General features: G+C 39.5%; 1 long non-coding RNA gene, 11 other non-coding genes and 68 pseudogenes across 12 annotated transcripts; 79 read left to right on the top strand and 1 right to left on the bottom strand.

The window, feature by feature from the left end:
* The first annotated feature begins 91 nt into the window (after positions 1 to 91).
* Positions 92 to 210, top strand: LOC149642339 (5S ribosomal RNA; annotated as a pseudogene).
* A 137-nt stretch (positions 211 to 347) lies between these two features.
* On the top strand, positions 348 to 450 carry LOC149642338 (5S ribosomal RNA; annotated as a pseudogene).
* A 121-nt stretch (positions 451 to 571) lies between these two features.
* On the top strand, positions 572 to 688 carry LOC149642337 (5S ribosomal RNA; annotated as a pseudogene).
* A 134-nt stretch (positions 689 to 822) lies between these two features.
* Positions 823 to 941, top strand: LOC149642336 (5S ribosomal RNA). Its single transcript, XR_016372156.1, has one exon. It is a non-coding gene; the product is annotated as a 5S ribosomal RNA (ribosomal RNA).
* A 137-nt stretch (positions 942 to 1,078) lies between these two features.
* Positions 1,079 to 1,180, top strand: LOC149642335 (5S ribosomal RNA; annotated as a pseudogene).
* Positions 1,181 to 1,302: 122 nt separating this feature from the next.
* LOC149642334 (5S ribosomal RNA) lies at positions 1,303 to 1,405 on the top strand (annotated as a pseudogene).
* Positions 1,406 to 1,526: 121 nt separating this feature from the next.
* LOC149642333 (5S ribosomal RNA) lies at positions 1,527 to 1,645 on the top strand (annotated as a pseudogene).
* A 137-nt stretch (positions 1,646 to 1,782) lies between these two features.
* LOC149642332 (5S ribosomal RNA) lies at positions 1,783 to 1,885 on the top strand (annotated as a pseudogene).
* Positions 1,886 to 2,006: 121 nt separating this feature from the next.
* LOC149642331 (5S ribosomal RNA) lies at positions 2,007 to 2,109 on the top strand (annotated as a pseudogene).
* A 121-nt stretch (positions 2,110 to 2,230) lies between these two features.
* LOC149642330 (5S ribosomal RNA) lies at positions 2,231 to 2,349 on the top strand (annotated as a pseudogene).
* Positions 2,350 to 2,486: 137 nt separating this feature from the next.
* LOC149642329 (5S ribosomal RNA) lies at positions 2,487 to 2,589 on the top strand (annotated as a pseudogene).
* A 121-nt stretch (positions 2,590 to 2,710) lies between these two features.
* Positions 2,711 to 2,827, top strand: LOC149642328 (5S ribosomal RNA; annotated as a pseudogene).
* Positions 2,828 to 2,961: 134 nt separating this feature from the next.
* On the top strand, positions 2,962 to 3,080 carry LOC149642327 (5S ribosomal RNA). Its single transcript, XR_016372154.1, has one exon. It is a non-coding gene; the product is annotated as a 5S ribosomal RNA (ribosomal RNA).
* A 137-nt stretch (positions 3,081 to 3,217) lies between these two features.
* On the top strand, positions 3,218 to 3,320 carry LOC149642326 (5S ribosomal RNA; annotated as a pseudogene).
* A 121-nt stretch (positions 3,321 to 3,441) lies between these two features.
* On the top strand, positions 3,442 to 3,558 carry LOC149642325 (5S ribosomal RNA; annotated as a pseudogene).
* A 134-nt stretch (positions 3,559 to 3,692) lies between these two features.
* LOC149642324 (5S ribosomal RNA) lies at positions 3,693 to 3,811 on the top strand. The gene has a single exon (XR_016372152.1). It is a non-coding gene; the product is annotated as a 5S ribosomal RNA (ribosomal RNA).
* Positions 3,812 to 3,948: 137 nt separating this feature from the next.
* Positions 3,949 to 4,050, top strand: LOC149642323 (5S ribosomal RNA; annotated as a pseudogene).
* A 122-nt stretch (positions 4,051 to 4,172) lies between these two features.
* Positions 4,173 to 4,275, top strand: LOC149642322 (5S ribosomal RNA; annotated as a pseudogene).
* Positions 4,276 to 4,396: 121 nt separating this feature from the next.
* Positions 4,397 to 4,515, top strand: LOC149642321 (5S ribosomal RNA). The gene has a single exon (XR_016372151.1). It is a non-coding gene; the product is annotated as a 5S ribosomal RNA (ribosomal RNA).
* A 137-nt stretch (positions 4,516 to 4,652) lies between these two features.
* On the top strand, positions 4,653 to 4,755 carry LOC149642320 (5S ribosomal RNA; annotated as a pseudogene).
* A 121-nt stretch (positions 4,756 to 4,876) lies between these two features.
* LOC149642319 (5S ribosomal RNA) lies at positions 4,877 to 4,993 on the top strand (annotated as a pseudogene).
* A 134-nt stretch (positions 4,994 to 5,127) lies between these two features.
* Positions 5,128 to 5,246, top strand: LOC149642318 (5S ribosomal RNA). The gene has a single exon (XR_016372150.1). It is a non-coding gene; the product is annotated as a 5S ribosomal RNA (ribosomal RNA).
* A 137-nt stretch (positions 5,247 to 5,383) lies between these two features.
* On the top strand, positions 5,384 to 5,485 carry LOC149642317 (5S ribosomal RNA; annotated as a pseudogene).
* A 122-nt stretch (positions 5,486 to 5,607) lies between these two features.
* Positions 5,608 to 5,710, top strand: LOC149642316 (5S ribosomal RNA; annotated as a pseudogene).
* Positions 5,711 to 5,831: 121 nt separating this feature from the next.
* On the top strand, positions 5,832 to 5,948 carry LOC149642315 (5S ribosomal RNA; annotated as a pseudogene).
* A 137-nt stretch (positions 5,949 to 6,085) lies between these two features.
* On the top strand, positions 6,086 to 6,204 carry LOC149642314 (5S ribosomal RNA). The gene has a single exon (XR_016372149.1). It is a non-coding gene; the product is annotated as a 5S ribosomal RNA (ribosomal RNA).
* Positions 6,205 to 6,341: 137 nt separating this feature from the next.
* LOC149642313 (5S ribosomal RNA) lies at positions 6,342 to 6,444 on the top strand (annotated as a pseudogene).
* A 122-nt stretch (positions 6,445 to 6,566) lies between these two features.
* Positions 6,567 to 6,669, top strand: LOC149642312 (5S ribosomal RNA; annotated as a pseudogene).
* A 121-nt stretch (positions 6,670 to 6,790) lies between these two features.
* LOC149642311 (5S ribosomal RNA) lies at positions 6,791 to 6,909 on the top strand (annotated as a pseudogene).
* A 136-nt stretch (positions 6,910 to 7,045) lies between these two features.
* LOC149642310 (5S ribosomal RNA) lies at positions 7,046 to 7,148 on the top strand (annotated as a pseudogene).
* A 122-nt stretch (positions 7,149 to 7,270) lies between these two features.
* On the top strand, positions 7,271 to 7,372 carry LOC149642309 (5S ribosomal RNA; annotated as a pseudogene).
* Positions 7,373 to 7,494: 122 nt separating this feature from the next.
* Positions 7,495 to 7,597, top strand: LOC149642308 (5S ribosomal RNA; annotated as a pseudogene).
* Positions 7,598 to 7,718: 121 nt separating this feature from the next.
* LOC149642307 (5S ribosomal RNA) lies at positions 7,719 to 7,835 on the top strand (annotated as a pseudogene).
* Positions 7,836 to 7,969: 134 nt separating this feature from the next.
* LOC149642306 (5S ribosomal RNA) lies at positions 7,970 to 8,088 on the top strand. Its single transcript, XR_016372148.1, has one exon. It is a non-coding gene; the product is annotated as a 5S ribosomal RNA (ribosomal RNA).
* A 137-nt stretch (positions 8,089 to 8,225) lies between these two features.
* LOC149642305 (5S ribosomal RNA) lies at positions 8,226 to 8,327 on the top strand (annotated as a pseudogene).
* Positions 8,328 to 8,449: 122 nt separating this feature from the next.
* Positions 8,450 to 8,552, top strand: LOC149642304 (5S ribosomal RNA; annotated as a pseudogene).
* A 121-nt stretch (positions 8,553 to 8,673) lies between these two features.
* LOC149642303 (5S ribosomal RNA) lies at positions 8,674 to 8,790 on the top strand (annotated as a pseudogene).
* A 136-nt stretch (positions 8,791 to 8,926) lies between these two features.
* LOC149642302 (5S ribosomal RNA) lies at positions 8,927 to 9,045 on the top strand. Its single transcript, XR_016372147.1, has one exon. It is a non-coding gene; the product is annotated as a 5S ribosomal RNA (ribosomal RNA).
* A 361-nt stretch (positions 9,046 to 9,406) lies between these two features.
* On the top strand, positions 9,407 to 9,509 carry LOC149642301 (5S ribosomal RNA; annotated as a pseudogene).
* A 121-nt stretch (positions 9,510 to 9,630) lies between these two features.
* On the top strand, positions 9,631 to 9,749 carry LOC149642300 (5S ribosomal RNA; annotated as a pseudogene).
* Positions 9,750 to 9,871: 122 nt separating this feature from the next.
* Positions 9,872 to 9,974, top strand: LOC149642299 (5S ribosomal RNA; annotated as a pseudogene).
* A 121-nt stretch (positions 9,975 to 10,095) lies between these two features.
* LOC149642298 (5S ribosomal RNA) lies at positions 10,096 to 10,212 on the top strand (annotated as a pseudogene).
* Positions 10,213 to 10,349: 137 nt separating this feature from the next.
* On the top strand, positions 10,350 to 10,468 carry LOC149642297 (5S ribosomal RNA). The gene has a single exon (XR_016372146.1). It is a non-coding gene; the product is annotated as a 5S ribosomal RNA (ribosomal RNA).
* A 137-nt stretch (positions 10,469 to 10,605) lies between these two features.
* On the top strand, positions 10,606 to 10,708 carry LOC149642296 (5S ribosomal RNA; annotated as a pseudogene).
* A 122-nt stretch (positions 10,709 to 10,830) lies between these two features.
* LOC149642295 (5S ribosomal RNA) lies at positions 10,831 to 10,933 on the top strand (annotated as a pseudogene).
* Positions 10,934 to 11,054: 121 nt separating this feature from the next.
* On the top strand, positions 11,055 to 11,173 carry LOC149642294 (5S ribosomal RNA; annotated as a pseudogene).
* A 136-nt stretch (positions 11,174 to 11,309) lies between these two features.
* On the top strand, positions 11,310 to 11,412 carry LOC149642293 (5S ribosomal RNA; annotated as a pseudogene).
* Positions 11,413 to 11,534: 122 nt separating this feature from the next.
* LOC149642292 (5S ribosomal RNA) lies at positions 11,535 to 11,636 on the top strand (annotated as a pseudogene).
* A 121-nt stretch (positions 11,637 to 11,757) lies between these two features.
* On the top strand, positions 11,758 to 11,859 carry LOC149642291 (5S ribosomal RNA; annotated as a pseudogene).
* A 121-nt stretch (positions 11,860 to 11,980) lies between these two features.
* LOC149642290 (5S ribosomal RNA) lies at positions 11,981 to 12,097 on the top strand (annotated as a pseudogene).
* Positions 12,098 to 12,234: 137 nt separating this feature from the next.
* On the top strand, positions 12,235 to 12,353 carry LOC149642289 (5S ribosomal RNA). Its single transcript, XR_016372145.1, has one exon. It is a non-coding gene; the product is annotated as a 5S ribosomal RNA (ribosomal RNA).
* Positions 12,354 to 12,490: 137 nt separating this feature from the next.
* LOC149642288 (5S ribosomal RNA) lies at positions 12,491 to 12,593 on the top strand (annotated as a pseudogene).
* A 122-nt stretch (positions 12,594 to 12,715) lies between these two features.
* Positions 12,716 to 12,818, top strand: LOC149642287 (5S ribosomal RNA; annotated as a pseudogene).
* Positions 12,819 to 12,939: 121 nt separating this feature from the next.
* LOC149642286 (5S ribosomal RNA) lies at positions 12,940 to 13,058 on the top strand (annotated as a pseudogene).
* A 136-nt stretch (positions 13,059 to 13,194) lies between these two features.
* LOC149642285 (5S ribosomal RNA) lies at positions 13,195 to 13,297 on the top strand (annotated as a pseudogene).
* A 122-nt stretch (positions 13,298 to 13,419) lies between these two features.
* On the top strand, positions 13,420 to 13,522 carry LOC149642284 (5S ribosomal RNA; annotated as a pseudogene).
* Positions 13,523 to 13,643: 121 nt separating this feature from the next.
* LOC149642283 (5S ribosomal RNA) lies at positions 13,644 to 13,762 on the top strand (annotated as a pseudogene).
* Positions 13,763 to 13,898: 136 nt separating this feature from the next.
* Positions 13,899 to 14,001, top strand: LOC149642282 (5S ribosomal RNA; annotated as a pseudogene).
* A 122-nt stretch (positions 14,002 to 14,123) lies between these two features.
* Positions 14,124 to 14,225, top strand: LOC149642281 (5S ribosomal RNA; annotated as a pseudogene).
* A 122-nt stretch (positions 14,226 to 14,347) lies between these two features.
* On the top strand, positions 14,348 to 14,450 carry LOC149642280 (5S ribosomal RNA; annotated as a pseudogene).
* A 122-nt stretch (positions 14,451 to 14,572) lies between these two features.
* On the top strand, positions 14,573 to 14,675 carry LOC149642279 (5S ribosomal RNA; annotated as a pseudogene).
* Positions 14,676 to 14,797: 122 nt separating this feature from the next.
* Positions 14,798 to 14,899, top strand: LOC149642278 (5S ribosomal RNA; annotated as a pseudogene).
* A 390-nt stretch (positions 14,900 to 15,289) lies between these two features.
* Positions 15,290 to 15,836, bottom strand: LOC149642277 (uncharacterized). The gene is made up of 2 exons (XR_016372104.1): positions 15,423 to 15,836; positions 15,290 to 15,330 (listed from the first exon to the last, which is right to left on the bottom strand). It is a non-coding gene; the product is annotated as an uncharacterized LOC149642277 (long non-coding RNA).
* A 147-nt stretch (positions 15,837 to 15,983) lies between these two features.
* LOC149642276 (5S ribosomal RNA) lies at positions 15,984 to 16,102 on the top strand (annotated as a pseudogene).
* A 137-nt stretch (positions 16,103 to 16,239) lies between these two features.
* Positions 16,240 to 16,341, top strand: LOC149642275 (5S ribosomal RNA; annotated as a pseudogene).
* A 122-nt stretch (positions 16,342 to 16,463) lies between these two features.
* LOC149642274 (5S ribosomal RNA) lies at positions 16,464 to 16,566 on the top strand (annotated as a pseudogene).
* A 121-nt stretch (positions 16,567 to 16,687) lies between these two features.
* On the top strand, positions 16,688 to 16,804 carry LOC149642273 (5S ribosomal RNA; annotated as a pseudogene).
* A 137-nt stretch (positions 16,805 to 16,941) lies between these two features.
* On the top strand, positions 16,942 to 17,044 carry LOC149642272 (5S ribosomal RNA; annotated as a pseudogene).
* Positions 17,045 to 17,165: 121 nt separating this feature from the next.
* On the top strand, positions 17,166 to 17,282 carry LOC149642271 (5S ribosomal RNA; annotated as a pseudogene).
* Positions 17,283 to 17,419: 137 nt separating this feature from the next.
* On the top strand, positions 17,420 to 17,538 carry LOC149642270 (5S ribosomal RNA). The gene has a single exon (XR_016372144.1). It is a non-coding gene; the product is annotated as a 5S ribosomal RNA (ribosomal RNA).
* A 137-nt stretch (positions 17,539 to 17,675) lies between these two features.
* On the top strand, positions 17,676 to 17,778 carry LOC149642269 (5S ribosomal RNA; annotated as a pseudogene).
* Positions 17,779 to 17,900: 122 nt separating this feature from the next.
* LOC149642268 (5S ribosomal RNA) lies at positions 17,901 to 18,003 on the top strand (annotated as a pseudogene).
* Positions 18,004 to 18,124: 121 nt separating this feature from the next.
* LOC149642267 (5S ribosomal RNA) lies at positions 18,125 to 18,243 on the top strand (annotated as a pseudogene).
* Positions 18,244 to 18,379: 136 nt separating this feature from the next.
* LOC149642266 (5S ribosomal RNA) lies at positions 18,380 to 18,482 on the top strand (annotated as a pseudogene).
* Positions 18,483 to 18,604: 122 nt separating this feature from the next.
* Positions 18,605 to 18,707, top strand: LOC149642265 (5S ribosomal RNA; annotated as a pseudogene).
* A 123-nt stretch (positions 18,708 to 18,830) lies between these two features.
* Positions 18,831 to 18,933, top strand: LOC149642264 (5S ribosomal RNA; annotated as a pseudogene).
* A 121-nt stretch (positions 18,934 to 19,054) lies between these two features.
* LOC149642263 (5S ribosomal RNA) lies at positions 19,055 to 19,173 on the top strand (annotated as a pseudogene).
* Positions 19,174 to 19,310: 137 nt separating this feature from the next.
* On the top strand, positions 19,311 to 19,412 carry LOC149642262 (5S ribosomal RNA; annotated as a pseudogene).
* A 122-nt stretch (positions 19,413 to 19,534) lies between these two features.
* On the top strand, positions 19,535 to 19,637 carry LOC149642261 (5S ribosomal RNA; annotated as a pseudogene).
* A 121-nt stretch (positions 19,638 to 19,758) lies between these two features.
* Positions 19,759 to 19,875, top strand: LOC149642260 (5S ribosomal RNA; annotated as a pseudogene).
* The last annotated feature ends 2 nt before the right edge of the window (positions 19,876 to 19,877 follow it).

Raw genomic sequence — 19,877 nt, 5'->3', positions numbered from 1 at the left:
ACCAGATATGAAAAAAGCAAACATATCTTCTTTTTGTTATTGTTTTATAAAGATGAGATGAATTAAATTCAAATTATTAACTAGCACTCTCGGCAACGGCAATATCATGCTGAAAACACCGGTTCTCGTCCAATCACCGAAGTTAAGCAGCGTCGAGCGCAGTCAGTACTTGGGAGGGAGACCACTTAGGAACACTGCGTGCCGTTGGCTTTGTCACTTTTTTTCCTCTTTTAAAATCCAATAGATATGAAAAAAGCAAACATATTTTCATTTTGTTATTGCTTTAGAAAAGATGAAGGTTAATTTGTCTCACTTAATTTAAATTCGAATTATTAACTAGCACTCTCGGCAACGGCCATATCATGCTGAAAACACCGGTTCTCGTCCGATCACCGAAGTTAAGCAGCGTCGAGCGCAGTCAGTACTTGGGAACACTGCGTGCCGTTGGCTTTTTCCTTTGTGTTTCCTCTTTTAATTTCCACCAGATATGAAAAAAGCAAACATATCTTCTTTTTGTTATTGTTTTATAAAGATGAGATGAATTAAATTCAAATTATTAACTAGCACTCTCGGCAACGGCCATATCATGCTGAAAACACCGGTTCTCGTCCGATCACCGAAGTTAAGCAGGGTCGAGCGCAGTCAGTATGGGAGGGAGACCACTTAGGAACACTGCGTGCCGTTGGTTTTTTCACTTTTTTTTCTTCTTTTAAATTCCAATAGATATGAAAAAAGCAAACATATTTTCTTTTTGTTATTGTTTTAAAAAGATGGTTAATTTGTCTCACTTAATTTAAATTCGAATTATTAACTAGCACTCTCGGCAACGGCCATATCATGCTGAAAACACTGGTTCTCGTCCGATCACCGAAGTTAAGCAGCGTCGAGCGCAGTCAGTACTTGGGAGGGAGACCACTTAGGAACACTGCGTGCCGTTGGCTTTGTCACTTTTTTTCCTCTTTTAAAATCCAATAGATATGAAAAAAGCAAACATATTTTCATTTTGTTATTGCTTTAGAAAAGATGAAGGTTAATTTGTCTCACTTAATTTAAATTCGAATTATTAACTAGCACTCTCGGCAACGGCCATATCATGCTGAAAACACCGGTTCTCGTCCGATCACCGAAGTTAAGCAGCGTCGAGCGCAGTCAGTCCTGGGAAAACTGCGTGCCGTTAGCTTTTGCCTTTTTGTTTCCTCTTTTAAATTCCACCAGATATGAAAAAAACAAACATATCTTCTTTTTGTTATTGTTTTATAGAGATGAAGGTTAATTAAATTCAAATTATTAACTAGCACTCTCGGCAACGGCCATATCACGCTGAATACACCGGTTCTCGTCCGATCACCGAAGTTAAGCAGCGTCGAGCGCAGTCAGTACTTGGGAACACTGCGTGCCGTTGGCTTTTTCCTTCGTGTTTCCTCTTTTAATTTCCACCAGATATGAAAAATGCAAACATATCTTCTTTTTGTTATTGTTTTATAAAGATGAGATGAATTAAATTCAAATTATTAACTAGCACTCTCGGCAACGGCCATATCATGCTGAAAACACCGGTTCTCGTCCAATCACCGAAGTTAAGCAGCGTCGAGCGCAGTCAGTACTTGGGAGGGAGACCACTTAGGAACACTGCGTGCCGTTGGCTTTGTCACTTTTTTTCCTCTTTTAAAATCCAATAGATATGAAAAAAGCAAACATATTTTCATTTTGTTATTGCTTTAGAAAAGATGAAGGTTAATTTGTCTCACTTAATTTAAATTCGAATTATTAACTAGCACTCTCGGCAACGGCCATATCATGCTGAAAACACCGGTTCTCGTCCGATCACCGAAGTTAAGCAGCGTCGAGCGCAGTCAGTACTTGGGAACACTGCGTGCCGTTGGCTTTTTCCTTTGTGTTTCCTCTTTTAATTTCCACCAGATATGAAAAAAGCAAACATATCTTCTTTTTGTTATTGTTTTATAAAGATGAGATGAATTAAATTCAAATTATTAACTAGCACTCTCGGCAACGGCCATATCATGCTGAAAACACCGGTTCTCGTCCGATCACCGAAGTTAAGCAGCGTCGAGCGCAGTCAGTACTTGGGAACACTGCGTGCCGTTGGCTTTTTCCTTCGTGTTTCCTCTTTTAATTTCCACCAGATATGAAAAATGCAAACATATCTTCTTTTTGTTATTGTTTTATAAAGATGAGATGAATTAAATTCAAATTATTAACTAGCACTCTCGGCAACGGCCATATCATGCTGAAAACACCGGTTCTCGTCCAATCACCGAAGTTAAGCAGCGTCGAGCGCAGTCAGTACTTGGGAGGGAGACCACTTAGGAACACTGCGTGCCGTTGGCTTTGTCACTTTTTTTCCTCTTTTAAAATCCAATAGATATGAAAAAAGCAAACATATTTTCATTTTGTTATTGCTTTAGAAAAGATGAAGGTTAATTTGTCTCACTTAATTTAAATTCGAATTATTAACTAGCACTCTCGGCAACGGCCATATCATGCTGAAAACACCGGTTCTCGTCCGATCACCGAAGTTAAGCAGCGTCGAGCGCAGTCAGTACTTGGGAACACTGCGTGCCGTTGGCTTTTTCCTTTGTGTTTCCTCTTTTAATTTCCACCAGATATGAAAAAAGCAAACATATCTTCTTTTTGTTATTGTTTTATAAAGATGAGATGAATTAAATTCAAATTATTAACTAGCACTCTCGGCAACGGCCATATCATGCTGAAAACACCGGTTCTCGTCCGATCACCGAAGTTAAGCAGGGTCGAGCGCAGTCAGTATGGGAGGGAGACCACTTAGGAACACTGCGTGCCGTTGGTTTTTTCACTTTTTTTTCTTCTTTTAAATTCCAATAGATATGAAAAAAGCAAACATATTTTCTTTTTGTTATTGTTTTAAAAAGATGGTTAATTTGTCTCACTTAATTTAAATTCGAATTATTAACTAGCACTCTCGGCAACGGCCATATCATGCTGAAAACACTGGTTCTCGTCCGATCACCGAAGTTAAGCAGCGTCGAGCGCAGTCAGTACTTGGGAGGGAGACCACTTAGGAACACTGCGTGCCGTTGGCTTTGTCACTTTTTTTCCTCTTTTAAAATCCAATAGATATGAAAAAAGCAAACATATTTTCATTTTGTTATTGCTTTAGAAAAGATGAAGGTTAATTTGTCTCACTTAATTTAAATTCGAATTATTAACTAGCACTCTCGGCAACGGCCATATCATGCTGAAAACACCGGTTCTCGTCCGATCACCGAAGTTAAGCAGCGTCGAGCGCAGTCAGTACTTGGGAACACTGCGTGCCGTTGGCTTTTTCCTTTGTGTTTCCTCTTTTAATTTCCACCAGATATGAAAAAAGCAAACATATCTTCTTTTCGTTATTGTTTTATAAAGATGAGATGAATTAAATTCAAATTATTAACTAGCACTCTCGGCAACGGCCATATCATGCTGAAAACACCGGTTCTCGTCCGATCACCGAAGTTAAGCAGGGTCGAGCGCAGTCAGTATGGGAGGGAGACCACTTAGGAACACTGCGTGCCGTTGGTTTTTTCACTTTTTTTTCTTCTTTTAAATTCCAATAGATATGAAAAAAGCAAACATATTTTCTTTTTGTTATTGTTTTAAAAAGATGGTTAATTTGTCTCACTTAATTTAAATTCGAATTATTAACTAGCACTCTCGGCAACGGCCATATCATGCTGAAAACACTGGTTCTCGTCCGATCACCGAAGTTAAGCAGCGTCGAGCGCAGTCAGTACTTGGGAGGGAGACCACTTAGGAACACTGCGTGCCGTTGGCTTTGTCACTTTTTTTCCTCTTTTAAAATCCAATAGATATGAAAAAAGCAAACATATTTTCATTTTGTTATTGCTTTAGAAAAGATGAAGGTTAATTTGTCTCACTTAATTTAAATTCGAATTATTAACTAGCACTCTCGGCAACGGCCATATCATGCTGAAAACACCGGTTCTCGTCCGATCACCGAAGTTAAGCAGCGTCGAGCGCAGTCAGTCCTGGGAACACTGCGTGCCGTTAGCTTTTGCCTTTTTGTTTCCTCTTTTAAATTCCACCAGATATGAAAAAAGCAAACATATCTTCTTTTTGTTATTGTTTTATAGAGATGAAGGTTAATTAAATTCAAATTATTAACTAGCACTCTCGGCAACGGCCATATCACGCTGAATACACCGGTTCTCGTCCGATCACCGAAGTTAAGCAGCGTCGAGCGCAGTCAGTACTTGGGAACACTGCGTGCCGTTGGCTTTTTCCTTCGTGTTTCCTCTTTTAATTTCCACCAGATATGAAAAAAGCAAACATATCTTCTTTTTGTTATTGTTTTATAAAGATGAGATGAATTAAATTCAAATTATTTACTAGCACTCTCGGCAACGGCCATATCATGCTGAAAACACTGGTTCTCGTCCGATCACCGAAGTTAAGCAGCGTCGAGCGCAGTCAGTACTTGGGAGGGAGACCACTTAGGAACACTGCGTGCCGTTGGCTTTGTCACTTTTTTTCCTCTTTTAAAATCCAATAGATATGAAAAAAGCAAACATATTTTCATTTTGTTATTGCTTTAGAAAAGATGAAGGTTAATTTGTCTCACTTAATTTAAATTCGAATTATTAACTAGCACTCTCGGCAACGGCCATATCATGCTGAAAACACCGGTTCTCGTCCGATCACCGAAGTTAAGCAGCGTCGAGCGCAGTCAGTACTTGGGAACACTGCGTGCCGTTGGCTTTTTCCTTTGTGTTTCGTCTTTTAATTTCCACCAGATATGAAAAAAGCAAACATATCTTCTTTTTGTTATTGTTTTATAAAGATGAGATGAATTAAATTCAAATTATTAACTAGCACTCTCGGCAACGGCCATATCATGCTGAAAACACCGGTTCTCGTCCGATCACCGAAGTTAAGCAGGGTCGAGCGCAGTCAGTATGGGAGGGAGACCACTTAGGAACACTGCGTGCCGTTGGTTTTTTCACTTTTTTTTCTTCTTTTAAATTCCAATAGATATGAAAAAAGCAAACATATTTTCTTTTTGTTATTGTTTTAAAAAGATGGTTAATTTGTCTCACTTAATTTAAATTCGAATTATTAACTAGCACTCTCGGCAACGGCCATATCATGCTGAAAACACTGGTTCTCGTCCGATCACCGAAGTTAAGCAGCGTCGAGCGCAGTCAGTACTTGGGAGGGAGACCACTTAGGAACACTGCGTGCCGTTGGCTTTGTCACTTTTTTTCCTCTTTTAAAATCCAATAGATATGAAAAAAGCAAACATATTTTCATTTTGTTATTGCTTTAGAAAAGATGAAGGTTAATTTGTCTCACTTAATTTAAATTCGAATTATTAACTAGCACTCTCGGCAACGGCCATATCATGCTGAAAACACCGGTTCTCGTCCGATCACCGAAGTTAAGCAGCGTCGAGCGCAGTCAGTCCTGGGAACACTGCGTGCCGTTAGCTTTTGCCTTTTTGTTTCCTCTTTTAAATTCCACCAGATATGAAAAAAGCAAACATATCTTCTTTTTGTTATTGTTTTATAGAGATGAAGGTTAATTAAATTCAAATTATTAACTAGCACTCTCGGCAACGGCCATATCACGCTGAATAAACCGGTTCTCGTCCGATCACCGAAGTTAAGCAGCGTCGAGCGCAGTCAGTACTTGGGAACACTGCGTGCCGTTGGCTTTTTCCTTCGTGTTTCCTCTTTCAATTTCCACCAGATATGAAAAAAGCAAACATATCTTCTTTTTGTTATTGTTTTATAAAGATGAGATGAATTAAATTCAAATTATTATCTAGCACTCTCGGCAACGGCCATATCATGCTGAAAACACCGGTTCTCGTCCGATCACCGAAGTTAAGCAGGGTCGAGCGCAGTCAGTATGGGAGGGAGACCACTTAGGAACACTGCGTGCCGTTGGTTTTTTCACTTTTTTTTCTTCTTTTAAATTCCAATAGATATGAAAAAAGCAAACATATTTTCTTTTTGTTATTGTTTTAAAAAGATGAAGGTTAATTTGTCTCACTTAATTTAAATTCGAATTACTAACTAGCACTCTCGGCAACGGCCATATCATGCTGAAAACACTGGTTCTCGTCCGATCACCGAAGTTAAGCAGCGTCGAGCGCAGTCAGTACTTGGGAGGGAGACCACTTAGGAACACTGCGTGCCGTTGGCTTTGTCACTTTTTTTCCTCTTTTAAAATCCAATAGATATGAAAAAAGCAAACATATTTTCATTTTGTTATTGCTTTAGAAAAGATGAAGGTTAATTTGTCTCACTTAATTTAAATTCGAATTATTAACTAGCACTCTCGGCAACGGCCATATCATGCTGAAAACACCGGTTCTCGTCCGATCACCGAAGTTAAGCAGCGTCGAGCGCAGTCAGTACGTGGGAACACTGCGTGCCGTTAGCTTTTGCCTTTTTGTTTCCTCTTTTAAATTCCACCAGATATGAAAAAAGCAAACATATCTTCTTTTTGTTATTGTTTTATAGAGATGAAGGTTAATTAAATTCAAATTATTAACTAGCACTCTCGGCAACGGCCATATCACGCTGAATACACCGGTTCTCGTCCGATCACCGAAGTTAAGCAGCGTCGAGCGCAGTCAGTACTTGGGAACACTGCGTGCCGTTGGCTTTTTCCTTCGTGTTTCCTCTTTTAATTTCCACCAGATATGAAAAAAGCAAACATATCATCTTTTTGTTATTGTTTTATAAAGATGAGATGAATTAAAATCAAATTATTAACTAGTACTCTCGGCAACGGCCATATCATGCTGAAAACACCGGTTCTCGTCTGATCACCGAAGTTAAGCAGCGTCGAGCGCAGCCAGTATTTGGGAGGGAGACCACTTAGGAACACTGCGTGCCGTTGGCTTTGTCACTTTTTTTCCTCTTTTAAAATCCAATTGATATGAAAAAAGCAAACATATTTTCATTTTGTTATTGCTTTAAAAAGATGAAGGTTAATTTGTCTCACTTAATTTAAATTCGAATTATTAACTAGCACTCTCGGCAACGGCCATATCATGCTGAAAACACCGGTTCTCGTCCGATCACCGAAGTTAAGCAGCGTCGAGCGCAGTCAGTACGTGGGAACACTTCGTGCCGTTAGCTTTTTCCTTTTTGTTTCCTCTTTTAAATTCCACCAGATATGAAAAAAGCAAACATATCTTCTTTTTGTTATTGTTTTATAAAGATGAAGGTTAATTAAATTCAAATTATTAACTAGCACTCTCGGCAACGGCCATATCACGCTGAATACACCGGTTCTCGTCCGATCACCGAAGTTAAGCAGCGTCGAGCGCAGTCAGTCCTGGGAACACTGCGTGCCGTTAGCTTTTGCCTTTTTGTTTCCTCTTTTAAATTCCACCAGATATGAAAAAACCAAACATATCTTCTTTTTGTTATTGTTTTATAGAGATGAAGGTTAATTAAATTCAAATTATTAACTAGCACTCTCGGCAACGGCCATATCACGCTGAATACACCGGTTCTCGTCCGATCACCGAAGTTAAGCAGCGTCGAGCGCAGTCAGTACTTGGGAACACTGCGTGCCGTTGGCTTTTTCCTTCGTGTTTCCTCTTTTAATTTCCACCAGATATGAAAAAAGCAAACATATCTTCTTTTTGTTATTGTTTTATAAAGATGAGATGAATTAAATTCAAATTATTAACTAGCACTCTCGGCAACGGCCATATCATGCTGAAAACACCGGTTCTCGTCCGATCACCGAAGTTAAGCAGGGTCGAGCGCAGTCAGTATGGGAGGGAGACCACTTAGGAACACTGCGTGCCGTTGGTTTTTTCACTTTTTTTTCTTCTTTTAAATTCCAATAGATATGAAAAAAGCAAACATATTTTCTTTTTGTTATTGTTTTAAAAAGATGGTTAATTTGTCTCACTTAATTTAAATTCGAATTATTAACTAGCACTCTCGGCAACGGCCATATCATGCTGAAAACACTGGTTCTCGTCCGATCACCGAAGTTAAGCAGCGTCGAGCGCAGTCAGTACTTGGGAGGGAGACCACTTAGGAACACTGCGTGCCGTTGGCTTTGTCACTTTTTTTCCTCTTTTAAAATCCAATAGATATGAAAAAAGCAAACATATTTTCATTTTGTTATTGCTTTAGAAAAGATGAAGGTTAATTTGTCTCACTTAATTTAAATTCGAATTATTAACTAGCACTCTCGGCAACGGCCATATCATGCTGAAAACACCGGTTCTCGTCCGATCACCGAAGTTAAGCAGCGTCGAGCGCAGTCAGTCCTGGGAACACTGCGTGCCGTTAGCTTTTGCCTTTTTGTTTCCTCTTTTAAATTCCACCAGATATGAAAAAAGCAAACATATCTTCTTTTTGTTATTGTTTTATAGAGATGAAGGTTAATTAAATTCAAATTATTAACTAGCACTCTCGGCAACGGCCATATCACGCTGAATACACCGGTTCTCGTCCGATCACCGAAGTTAAGCAGCGTCGAGCGCAGTCAGTACTTGGGAACACTGCGTGCCGTTGGCTTTTTCCTTCGTGTTTCCTCTTTTAATTTCCACCAGATATGAAAAAAGCAAACATATCTTCTTTTTGTTATTGTTTTATAAAGATGAGATGAATTAAATTCAAATTATTTACTAGCACTCTCGGCAACGGCCATATCATGCTGAAAACACCGGTTCTCGTCCGATCACCGAAGTTAAGCAGGGTCGAGCGCAGTCAGTATGGGAGGGAGACCACTTAGGAACACTGCGTGCCGTTGGTTTTTTCACTTTTTTTCTTCTTTTAAATTCCAATAGATATGAAAAAAGCAAACATATTTTCTTTTTGTTATTGTTTTAAAAAGATGAAGGTTAATTTGTCTCACTTAATTTAAATTCGAATTATTAACTAGCACTCTCGGCAACGGCCATATCATGCTGAAAACACTGGTTCTCGTCCGATCACCGAAGTTAAGCAGCGTCGAGCGCAGTCAGTACTTGGGAGGGAGACCACTTAGGAACACTGCGTGCCGTTGGCTTTGTCACTTTTTTTCCTGTTTTAAAATCCAATAGATATGAAAAAAGCAAACATATTTTCATTTTGTTATTGCTTTAGAAAAGATGAAGGTTAATTTGTCTCACTTAATTTAAATTCGAATTATTAACTAGCACTCTCGGCAACGGCCATATCATGCTGATAACACCGGTTCTCGTCCGATCACCGAAGTTAAGCAGCGTCGAGCGCAGTCAGTCCTGGGAACACTGCGTGCCGTTAGCTTTTGCCTTTTTGTTTCCTCTTTTAAATTCCACCAGATATGAAAAAAGCAAACATATCTTCTTTTTGTTAATGTTTTATAGAGATGAAGGTTAATTAAATTCAAATTATTAACTAGCACTCTCGGCAACGGCCATATCACGCTGAATACACCGGTTCTCGTCCGATCACCGAAGTTAAGCAGCGTCGAGCGCAGTCAGTACTTGGGAACACTGCGTGCCGTTGGCTTTTTCCTTCGTGTTTCCTCTTTTAATTTCCACCAGATATGAAAAAAGCAAACATATCTTCTTTTTGTTATTGTTTTATAAAGATGAGATGAATTAAATTCAAATTATTAACTAGCACTCTCGGCAACGGCCATATCATGCTGAAAACACCGGTTCTCGTCCAATCACCGAAGTTAAGCAGCGTCGAGCGCAGTCAGTACTTGGGAGGGAGACCACTTAGGAACACTGCGTGCCGTTAGCTTTTGCCTTTTTGTTTCCTCTTTTAAATTCCACCAGATATGAAAAAAGCAAACATATCTTCTTTTTGTTATTGTTTTATAGAGATGAAGGTTAATTAAATTCCAATTATTAACTAGCACTCTCGGCAACGGCCATATCACGCTGAATAAACCGGTTCTCGTCCGATCACCGAAGTTAAGCAGCGTCGAGCGCAGTCAGTACTTGGGAACACTGCGTGCCGTTGGCTTTTTCCTTCGTGTTTCCTCTTTCAATTTCCACCAGATATGAAAAAAGCAAACATATCTTCTTTTTGTTATTGTTTTATAAAGATGAGATGAATTAAATTCAAATTATTATCTAGCACTCTCGGCAACGGCCATATCATGCTGAAAACACCGGTTCTCGTCCGATCACCGAAGTTAAGCAGGGTCGAGCGCAGTCAGTATGGGAGGGAGACCACTTAGGAACACTGCGTGCCGTTGGTTTTTTCACTTTTTTTTCTTCTTTTAAATTCCAATAGATATGAAAAAAGCAAACATATTTTCTTTTTGTTATTGTTTTAAAAAGATGAAGGTTAATTTGTCTCACTTAATTTAAATTCGAATTACTAACTAGCACTCTCGGCAACGGCCATATCATGCTGAAAACACTGGTTCTCGTCCGATCACCGAAGTTAAGCAGCGTCGAGCGCAGTCAGTACTTGGGAGGGAGACCACTTAGGAACACTGCGTGCCGTTGGCTTTGTCACTTTTTTTCCTCTTTTAAAATCCAATTGATATGAAAAAAGCAAACATATTTTCATTTTGTTATTGCTTTAGAAAAGATGAAGGTTAATTTGTCTCACTTAATTTAAATTCGAATTATTAACTAGCACTCTCGGCAACGGCCATATCATGCTGAAAACACCGGTTCTCGTCCGATCACCGAAGTTAAGCAGCGTCGAGCGCAGTCAGTACGTGGGAACACTGCGTGCCGTTAGCTTTTGCCTTTTTGTTTCCTCTTTTAAATTCCACCAGATATGAAAAAAGCAAACATATCTTCTTTTTGTTATTGTTTTATAGAGATGAAGGTTAATTAAATTCAAATTATTAACTAGCACTCTCGGCAACGGCCATATCACGCTGAATACACCGGTTCTCGTCCGATCACCGAAGTTAAGCAGCGTCGAGCGCAGTCAGTACTTGGGAACACTGCGTGCCGTTGGCTTTTTCCTTCGTGTTTCCTCTTTTAATTTCCACCAGATATGAAAAAAGCAAACATATCATCTTTTTGTTATTGTTTTATAAAGATGAGATGAATTAAAATCAAATTATTAACTAGTACTCTCGGCAACGGCCATATCATGCTGAAAACACCGGTTCTCGTCTGATCACCGAAGTTAAGCAGCGTCGAGCGCAGCCAGTATTTGGGAGGGAGACCACTTAGGAACACTGCGTGCCGTTGGCTTTGTCACTTTTTTTCCTCTTTTAAAATCCAATTGATATGAAAAAAGCAAACATATTTTCATTTTGTTATTGCTTTAAAAAGATGAAGGTTAATTTGTCTCACTTAATTTAAATTCGAATTATTAACTAGCACTCTCGGCAACGGCCATATCATGCTGAAAACACCGGTTCTCGTCCGATCACCGAAGTTAAGCAGCGTCGAGCGCAGTCAGTACGTGGGAACACTTCGTGCCGTTAGCTTTTTCCTTTTTGTTTCCTCTTTTAAATTCCACCAGATATGAAAAAAGCAAACATATCTTCTTTTTGTTATTGTTTTATAAAGATGAAGGTTAATTAAATTCAAATTATTAACTAGCACTCTCGGCAACGGCCATATCACGCTGAATACACCGGTTCTCGTCCGATCACCGAAGTTAAGCAGCGTCGAGCGCAGTCAGTCCTGGGAACACTGCGTGCCGTTAGCTTTTGCCTTTTTGTTTCCTCTTTTAAATTCCACCAGATATGAAAAAAGCAAACATATCTTCTTTTTGTTATTGTTTTATAAAGATGAGATGAATTAAATTCAAATTATTATCTAGCACTCTCGGCAACGGCCATATCACGCTGAATACACCGGTTCTCGTCCGATCACCGAAGTTAAGCAGCGTCGAGCGCAGTCAGTCCTGGGAACACTGCGTGCCGTTAGCTTTTGCCTTTTTGTTTCCTCTTTTAAATTCCACCAGATATGAAAAAAGCAAACATATCTTCTTTTTGTTATTGTTTTATAAAGATGAGATGAATTAAATTCAAATTATTATCTAGCACTCTCGGCAACGGCCATATCATGCTGAAAACACCGGTTCTCGTCCGATCACCGAAGTTAAGCAGGGTCGAGCGCAGTCAGTATGGGAGGGAGACCACTTAGGAACACTGCGTGCCGTTGGTTTTTTCACTTTTTTTTCTTCTTTTAAATTCCAATAGATATGAAAAAAGCAAACATATTTTCTTTTTGTTATTGTTTTAAAAAGATGAAGGTTAATTTGTCTCACTTAATTTAAATTCGAATTACTAACTAGCACTCTCGGCAACGGCCATATCATGCTGAAAACACTGGTTCTCGTCCGATCACCGAAGTTAAGCAGCGTCGAGCGCAGTCAGTACTTGGGAGGGAGACCACTTAGGAACACTGCGTGCCGTTGGCTTTGTCACTTTTTTTCCTCTTTTAAAATCCAATAGATATGAAAAAAGCAAACATATTTTCATTTTGTTATTGCTTTAGAAAAGATGAAGGTTAATTTGTCTCACTTAATTTAAATTCGAATTATTAACTAGCACTCTCGGCAACGGCCATATCATGCTGAAAACACCGGTTCTCGTCCGATCACCGAAGTTAAGCAGCGTCGAGCGCAGTCAGTACGTGGGAACACTGCGTGCCGTTAGCTTTTGCCTTTTTGTTTCCTCTTTTAAATTCCACCAGATATGAAAAAAGCAAACATATCTTCTTTTTGTTATTGTTTTATAGAGATGAAGGTTAAAAAAATTCAAATTATTAACTAGCACTCTCGGCAACGGCCATATCACGCTGAATACACCGGTTCTCGTCCGATCACCGAAGTTAAGCAGCGTCGAGCGCAGTCAGTACTTGGGAACACTGCGTGCCGTTGGCTTTTTCCTTCGTGTTTCCTCTTTTAATTTCCACCAGATATGAAAAAAGCAAACATATCATCTTTTTGTTATTGTTTTATAAAGATGAGATGAATTAAAATCAAATTATTAACTAGTACTCTCGGCAACGGCCATATCATGCTGAAAACACCGGTTCTCCTCTGATCACCGAAGTTAAGCAGCGTCGAGCGCAGCCAGTATTTGGGAGGGAGACCACTTAGGAACACTGCGTGCCGTTGGCTTTGTCACTTTTTTTCCTCTTTTAAAATCCAATTGATATGAAAAAAGCAAACATATTTTCATTTTGTTATTGCTTTAAAAAGATGAAGGTTAATTTGTCTCACTTAATTTAAATTCGAATTATTAACTAGCACTCTCGGCAACGGCCATATCATGCTGAAAACACCGGTTCTCGTCCGATCACCGAAGTTAAGCAGCGTCGAGCGCAGTCAGTACGTGGGAACACTTCGTGCCGTTAGCTTTTTCCTTTTTGTTTCCTCTTTTAAATTCCACCAGATATGAAAAAAGCAAACATATCTTCTTTTTGTTATTGTTTTATAGAGATGAAGGTTAATTAAATTCAAATTATTAACTAGCACTCTCGGCAACGGCCATATCACGCTGAATACACCGGTTCTCGTCCGATCACCGAAGTTAAGCAGCGTCGAGCGCAGTCAGTACTTGGGAACACTGCGTGCCGTTGGCTTTTTCCTTCGTGTTTCCTCTTTTAATTTCCACCAGATATGAAAAAAGCAAACATATCATCTTTTTGTTATTGTTTTATAAAGATGAGATGAATTAAAATCAAATTATTAACTAGTACTCTCGGCAACGGCCATATCATGCTGAAAACACCGGTTCTCCTCTGATCACCGAAGTTAAGCAGCGTCGAGCGCAGCCAGTATTTGGGAGGGAGACCACTTAGGAACACTGCGTGCCGTTGGCTTTGTCACTTTTTTTCCTCTTTTAAAATCCAATTGATATGAAAAAAGCAAACATATTTTCATTTTGTTATTGCTTTAAAAAGATGAAGGTTAATTTGTCTCACTTAATTTAAATTCGAATTATTAACTAGCACTCTCGGCAACGGCCATATCATGCTGAAAACACCGGTTCTCGTCCGATCACCGAAGTTAAGCAGCGTCGAGCGCAGTCAGTACGTGGGAACACTTCGTGCCGTTAGCTTTTTCCTTTTTGTTTCCTCTTTTAAATTCCACCAGATATGAAAAAAGCAAACATATCTTCTTTTTGTTATTGTTTTATAAAGATGAAGGTTAATTAAACTCAAATTATTAACTAGCACTCTCGGCAACGGCCATATCACGCTGAATACACCGGTTCTCGTCCGATCACCGAAGTTAAGCAGCGTCGAGCGCAGTCAGTCCTGGGAACACTGCGTGCCGTTAGCTTTTGCCTTTTTGTTTCCTCTTTTAAATTCCACCAGATATGAAAAAAGCAAACATATCTTCTTTTTGTTATTGTTTTATAGAGATGAAGGTTAATTAAATTCAAATTATTAACTAGCACTCTCGGCAACGGCCATATCACGCTGAATACACCGGTTCTCGTCCGATCACCGAAGTTAAGCAGCGTCGAGCGCAGTCAGTACGTGGGAACACTTCGTGCCGTTAGCTTTTTCCTTTTTGTTTCCTCTTTTAAATTCCACCAGATATGAAAAAAGCAAACATATCTTCTTTTTGTTATTGTTTTATAAAGATGAAGGTTAATTAAATTCAAATTATTAACTAGCACTCTCGGCAACGGCCATATCATGCTGAAAACACCGGTTCTCGTCCGATCACCGAAGTTAAGCAGCGTCGAGCGCAGTCAGTACGTGGGAACACTTCGTGCCGTTAGCTTTTTCCTTTTTGTTTCCTCTTTTAAATTCCACCAGATATGAAAAAAGCAAACATATCTTCTTTTTGTTATTGTTTTATAAAGATGAAGGTTAATTAAATTCAAATTATTAACTAGCACTCTCGGCAACGGCCATATCACGCTGAATACACCGGTTCTCGTCCGATCACCGAAGTTAAGCAGCGTCGAGCGCAGTCAGTCCTGGGAACACTGCGTGCCGTTAGCTTTTGCCTTTTTGTTTCCTCTTTTAAATTCCACCAGATATGAAAAAAGCAAACATATCTTCTTTTTGTTATTGTTTTATAGAGATGAAGGTTAATTAAATTCAAATTATTAACTAGCACTCTCGGCAACGGCCATATCACGCTGAATACACCGGTTCTCGTCCGATCACCGAAGTTAAGCAGCGTCGAGCGCAGTCAGTACTTGGGAACACCACGGAGCTTCTATTAACAGGGAGAGGAAACTTCCTTCCCCTCAAGTACTGTAAAGGCCCTTAGGAAACGTAGACACTATTTGTCCATAAAAAGGGGCACATTTTTAATCCCCCCCTCGGTTTTCACTGGTAAAAAATTGGAGCCTAGGTAAACAACAAAGATGGCCGCCTTCACTCGTTCGTAGAAAGACATAAGCCTCGGACTTTTTAATGTTTAATTCCTATAATAATTGGTACAATTTTAAAAATTAAAATGGATTGCGATTACAATCAGTTAGTTTGTAAAAAGGGGAAGAAGAATAAATGTGTTTACGGAAGCTGTAGAAGCGATTCACGATATAAATCGTCCTTTTATGGCCAGGAATTAAAGTTTATAGTCCGTACCTTTTTAGTCTTAGCAGGGAGAGAGGCTTTTGTCTCCATTTGTATAGTCACAAAACCTTTATTTTCAACATAATCACGGAGCTTAATATAATCTGGATTTGTTCAGAGCACAACGGAGCTACACGACCACGTTCAACGTCTTCAAACTTTCAACGGCGGTCGGTAAGCCTTGTCTACAAGCAGGGGTCGCGTTCCTCCAACTTCCTTACGACAAGAAAATGACGTCAGACTTTGTTTACTTCGGCTCAGTGTGCGCGCGAGGAATGAAAACGGTGCGCAGAACCGAGGTACGCTAAGAGCGAGGGGGAAGAGACCGAGTTTCCTCTCCCTGTAATAGAAGCTCCGTGGGAACACTGCGTGCCGTTGGCTTTTTCCTTCGTGTTTCCTCTTTTAATTTCCACCAGATATGAAAAAAGCAAACATATCTTCTTTTTGTTATTGTTTTATAAAGATGAGATGAATTAAATTCAAATTATTAACTAGCACTCTCGGCAACGGCCATATCATGCTGAAAACACCGGTTCTCGTCCTATCACCGAAGTTAAGCAGCGTCGAGCGCAGTCAGTACTTGGGAGGGAGACCACTTAGGAACACTGCGTGCCGTTGGCTTTGTCACTTTTTTTCCTCTTTTAAAATCCAATAGATATGAAAAAAGCAAACATATTTTCATTTTGTTATTGCTTTAGAAAAGATGGAGGTTAATTTGTCTCACTTAATTTAAATTCGAATTATTAACTAGCACTCTCGGCAACGGCCATATCATGCTGAAAACACCGGTTCTCGTCCGATCACCGAAGTTAAGCAGCGTCGAGCGCAGTCAGTCCTGGGAACACTGCGTGCCGTTAGCTTTTGCCTTTTTGTTTCCTCTTTTAAATTCCACCAGATATGAAAAAAGCAAACATATCTTCTTTTTGTTATTGTTTTATAGAGATGAAGGTTAATTAAATTCCAATTATTAACTAGCACTCTCGGCAACGGCCATATCACGCTGAATAAACCGGTTCTCGTCCGATCACCGAAGTTAAGCAGCGTCGAGCGCAGTCAGTACTTGGGAACACTGCGTGCCGTTGGCTTTTTCCTTCGTGTTTCCTCTTTCAATTTCCACCAGATATGAAAAAAGCAAACATATCTTCTTTTTGTTATTGTTTTATAAAGATGAGATGAATTAAATTCAAATTATTATCTAGCACTCTCGGCAACGGCCATATCATGCTGAAAACTCCGGTTCTCGTCCGATCACCGAAGTTAAGCAGGGTCGAGCGCAGTCAGTATGGGAGGGAGACCACTTAGGAACACTGCGTGCCGTTGGTTTTTTCACTTTTTTTTCTTCTTTTAAATTCCAATAGATATGAAAAAAGCAAACATATTTTCTTTTTGTTATTGTTTTAAAAAGATGAAGGTTAATTTGTCTCACTTAATTTAAATTCGAATTATTAACTAGCACTCTCGGCAACGGCCATATCATGCTGAAAACACTGGTTCTCGTCCGATCACCGAAGTTAAGCAGCGTCGAGCGCAGTCAGTACTTGGGAACACTGCGTGCCGTTGGCTTTTTCCTTCGTGTTTCGTCTTTCAATTTCCACCAGATATGAAAAAAGCAAACATATCTTCTTTTTGTTATTGTTTTATAAAGATGAGATGAATTAAATTCAAATTATTATCTAGCACTCTCGGCAACGGCCATATCATGCTGAAAACTCCGGTTCTCGTCCGATCACCGAAGTTAAGCAGGGTCGAGCGCAGTCAGTATGGGAGGGAGACCACTTAGGAACACTGCGTGCCGTTGGTTTTTTCACTTTTTTTTCTTCTTTTAAATTCCAATAGATATGAAAAAAGCAAACATATTTTCTTTTTGTTATTGTTTTAAAAAGATGAAGGTTAATTTGTCTCACTTAATTTAAATTCGAATTATTAACTAGCACTCTCGGCAACGGCCATATCATGCTGAAAACACTGGTTCTCGTCCGATCACCGAAGTTAAGCAGCGTCGAGCGCAGTCAGTACTTGGGAGGGAGACCACTTAGGAACACTGCGTGCCGTTGGCTTTGTCACTTTTTTTCCTCTTTTAAAATCCAATAGATATGAAAAAAGCAAACATATTTTCATTTTGTTATTGCTTTAGAAAAGATGAAGGTTAATTTGTCTCACTTAATTTAAATTCGAATTATTAACTAGCACTCTCGGCAACGGCCATATCATGCTGAAAACACCGGTTCTCGTCCGATCACCGAAGTTAAGCAGCGTCGAGCGCAGTCAGTACGTGGGAACACTGCGTGCCGTTAGCTTTTGCCTTTTTGTTTCCTCTTTTAAATTCCACCAGATATGAAAAAAGCAAACATATCTTCTTTTTGTTATTGTTTTATAGAGATGAAGGTTAATTAAATTCAAATTATTAACTAGCACTCTCGGCAACGGCCATATCACGCTGAATACACCGGTTCTCGTCCGATCACCGAAGTTAAGCAGCGTCGAGCGCAGTCAGTACTTGGGAACACTGCGTGCCGTTGGCTTTTTCCTTCGTGTTTCCTCTTTTAATTTCCACCAGATATGAAAAAAGCAAACATATCATCTTTTTGTTATTGTTTTATAAAGATGAGATGAATTAAAATCAAATTATTAACTAGTACTCTCGGCAACGGCCATATCATGCTGAAAACACCGGTTCTCGTCTGATCACCGAAGTTAAGCAGCGTCGAGCGCAGTCAGTATTTGGGAGGGAGACCACTTAGGAACACTGCGTGCCGTTGGCTTTGTCACTTTTTTTCCTCTTTTAAAATCCAATTGATATGAAAAAAGCAAACATATTTTCATTTTGTTATTGCTTTAAAAAGATGAAGGTTAATTTGTCTCACTTAATTTAAATTCGAATTATTAACTAGCACTCTCGGCAACGGCCATATCATGCTGAAAACACCGGTTCTCGTCCGATCACCGAAGTTAAGCAGCGTCGAGCGCAGTCAGTACGTGGGAACACTTCGTGCCGTTAGCTTTTTCCTTTTTGTTTCCTCTTTTAAATTCCACCAGATATGAAAAAAGCAAACATATCTTCTTTTTGTTATTGTTTTATAAAGATGAAGGTTAATTAAATTCAAATTATTAACTAGCACTCTCGGCAACGGCCATATCACGCTGAATACACCGGTTCTCGTCCGATCACCGAAGTTAAGCAGCGTCGAGCGCAGTCAGTACTTGGGAACACTGCGTGTTGTTAGCTTTTTCCTTTTTGTTTCTTCTTTTAAATTCCACCCGATATGAAAAAAGCAAACATATCTTCCTTTTTGTTATGGTTTTATAAAGATGAAGGTGAATTAAATTCAAATTATTAACTAGCACTCTCGGCAACGGCCATATCACGCTGAATACACCGGTTCTCGTCCGATCACCGAAGTTAAGCAGCGTCGAGCGCAGTCAGTACTTGGGAACACTGCGTGCCGTTGGCTTTTTCCTTCGTGTTTCTTCTTTTAATTTCCACCAGATATGAAAAAAGCAAACATATCTTCTTTTTGTTATTGTTTTATAAAGATGAGATGAATTAAATTCAAATTATTAACTAGCACTCTCGGCAACGGCCATATCATGCTGAAAACACCGGTTCTCGTCCAATCACCGAAGTTAAGCAGCGTCGAGCGCAGTCAGTACTTGGGAGGGAGACCACTTAGGAACACTGCGTGCCGTTGGCTTTGTCACTTTTTTTCCTCTTTTAAAATCCAATAGATATGAAAAAAGCAAACATATTTTCATTTTGTTATTGCTTTAGAAAAGATGAAGGTTAATTTGTCTCACTTAATTTAAATTCGAATTATTAACTAGCACTCTCGGCAACGGCCATATCATGCTGAAAACACCGGTTCTCGTCCGATCACCGAAGTTAAGCAGCGTCGAGCGCAGTCAGTCCTGGGAACACTGCGTGCCGTTAGCTTTTGCCTTTTTGTTTCCTCTTTTAAATTCCACCAGATATGAAAAAAGCAAACATATCTTCTTTTTGTTATTGTTTTATAGAGATGAAGGTTAATTAAATTCCAATTATTAACTAGCACTCTCGGCAACGGCCATATCACGCTGAATAAACCGGTTCTCGTCCGATCACCGAAGTTAAGCAGCGTCGAGCGCAGTCAGTACTTGGGAACACTGCGTGCCGTTGGCTTTTTCCTTCGTGTTTCCTCTTTCAATTTCCACCAGATATGAAAAAAGCAAACATATCTTCTTTTTGTTATTGTTTTATAAAGATGAGATGAATTAAATTCAAATTATTATCTAGCACTCTCGGCAACGGCCATATCATGCTGAAAACACCGGTTCTCGTCCGATCACCGAAGTTAAGCAGGGTCGAGCGCAGTCAGTATGGGAGGGAGACCACTTAGGAACACTGCGTGCCGTTGGTTTT

The sequence above is a fragment of the Phalangium opilio genome, unplaced genomic scaffold (assembly GCF_054372755.1).
Source record: "Phalangium opilio isolate 3A_F unplaced genomic scaffold, DU_Popi_V2 ptg000092l_1, whole genome shotgun sequence".
In the NCBI taxonomy this organism is placed as follows: Eukaryota; Metazoa; Arthropoda; class Arachnida; order Opiliones; family Phalangiidae; genus Phalangium; species Phalangium opilio.
This window is presented reverse-complemented; position numbering and strand designations above follow the sequence as displayed.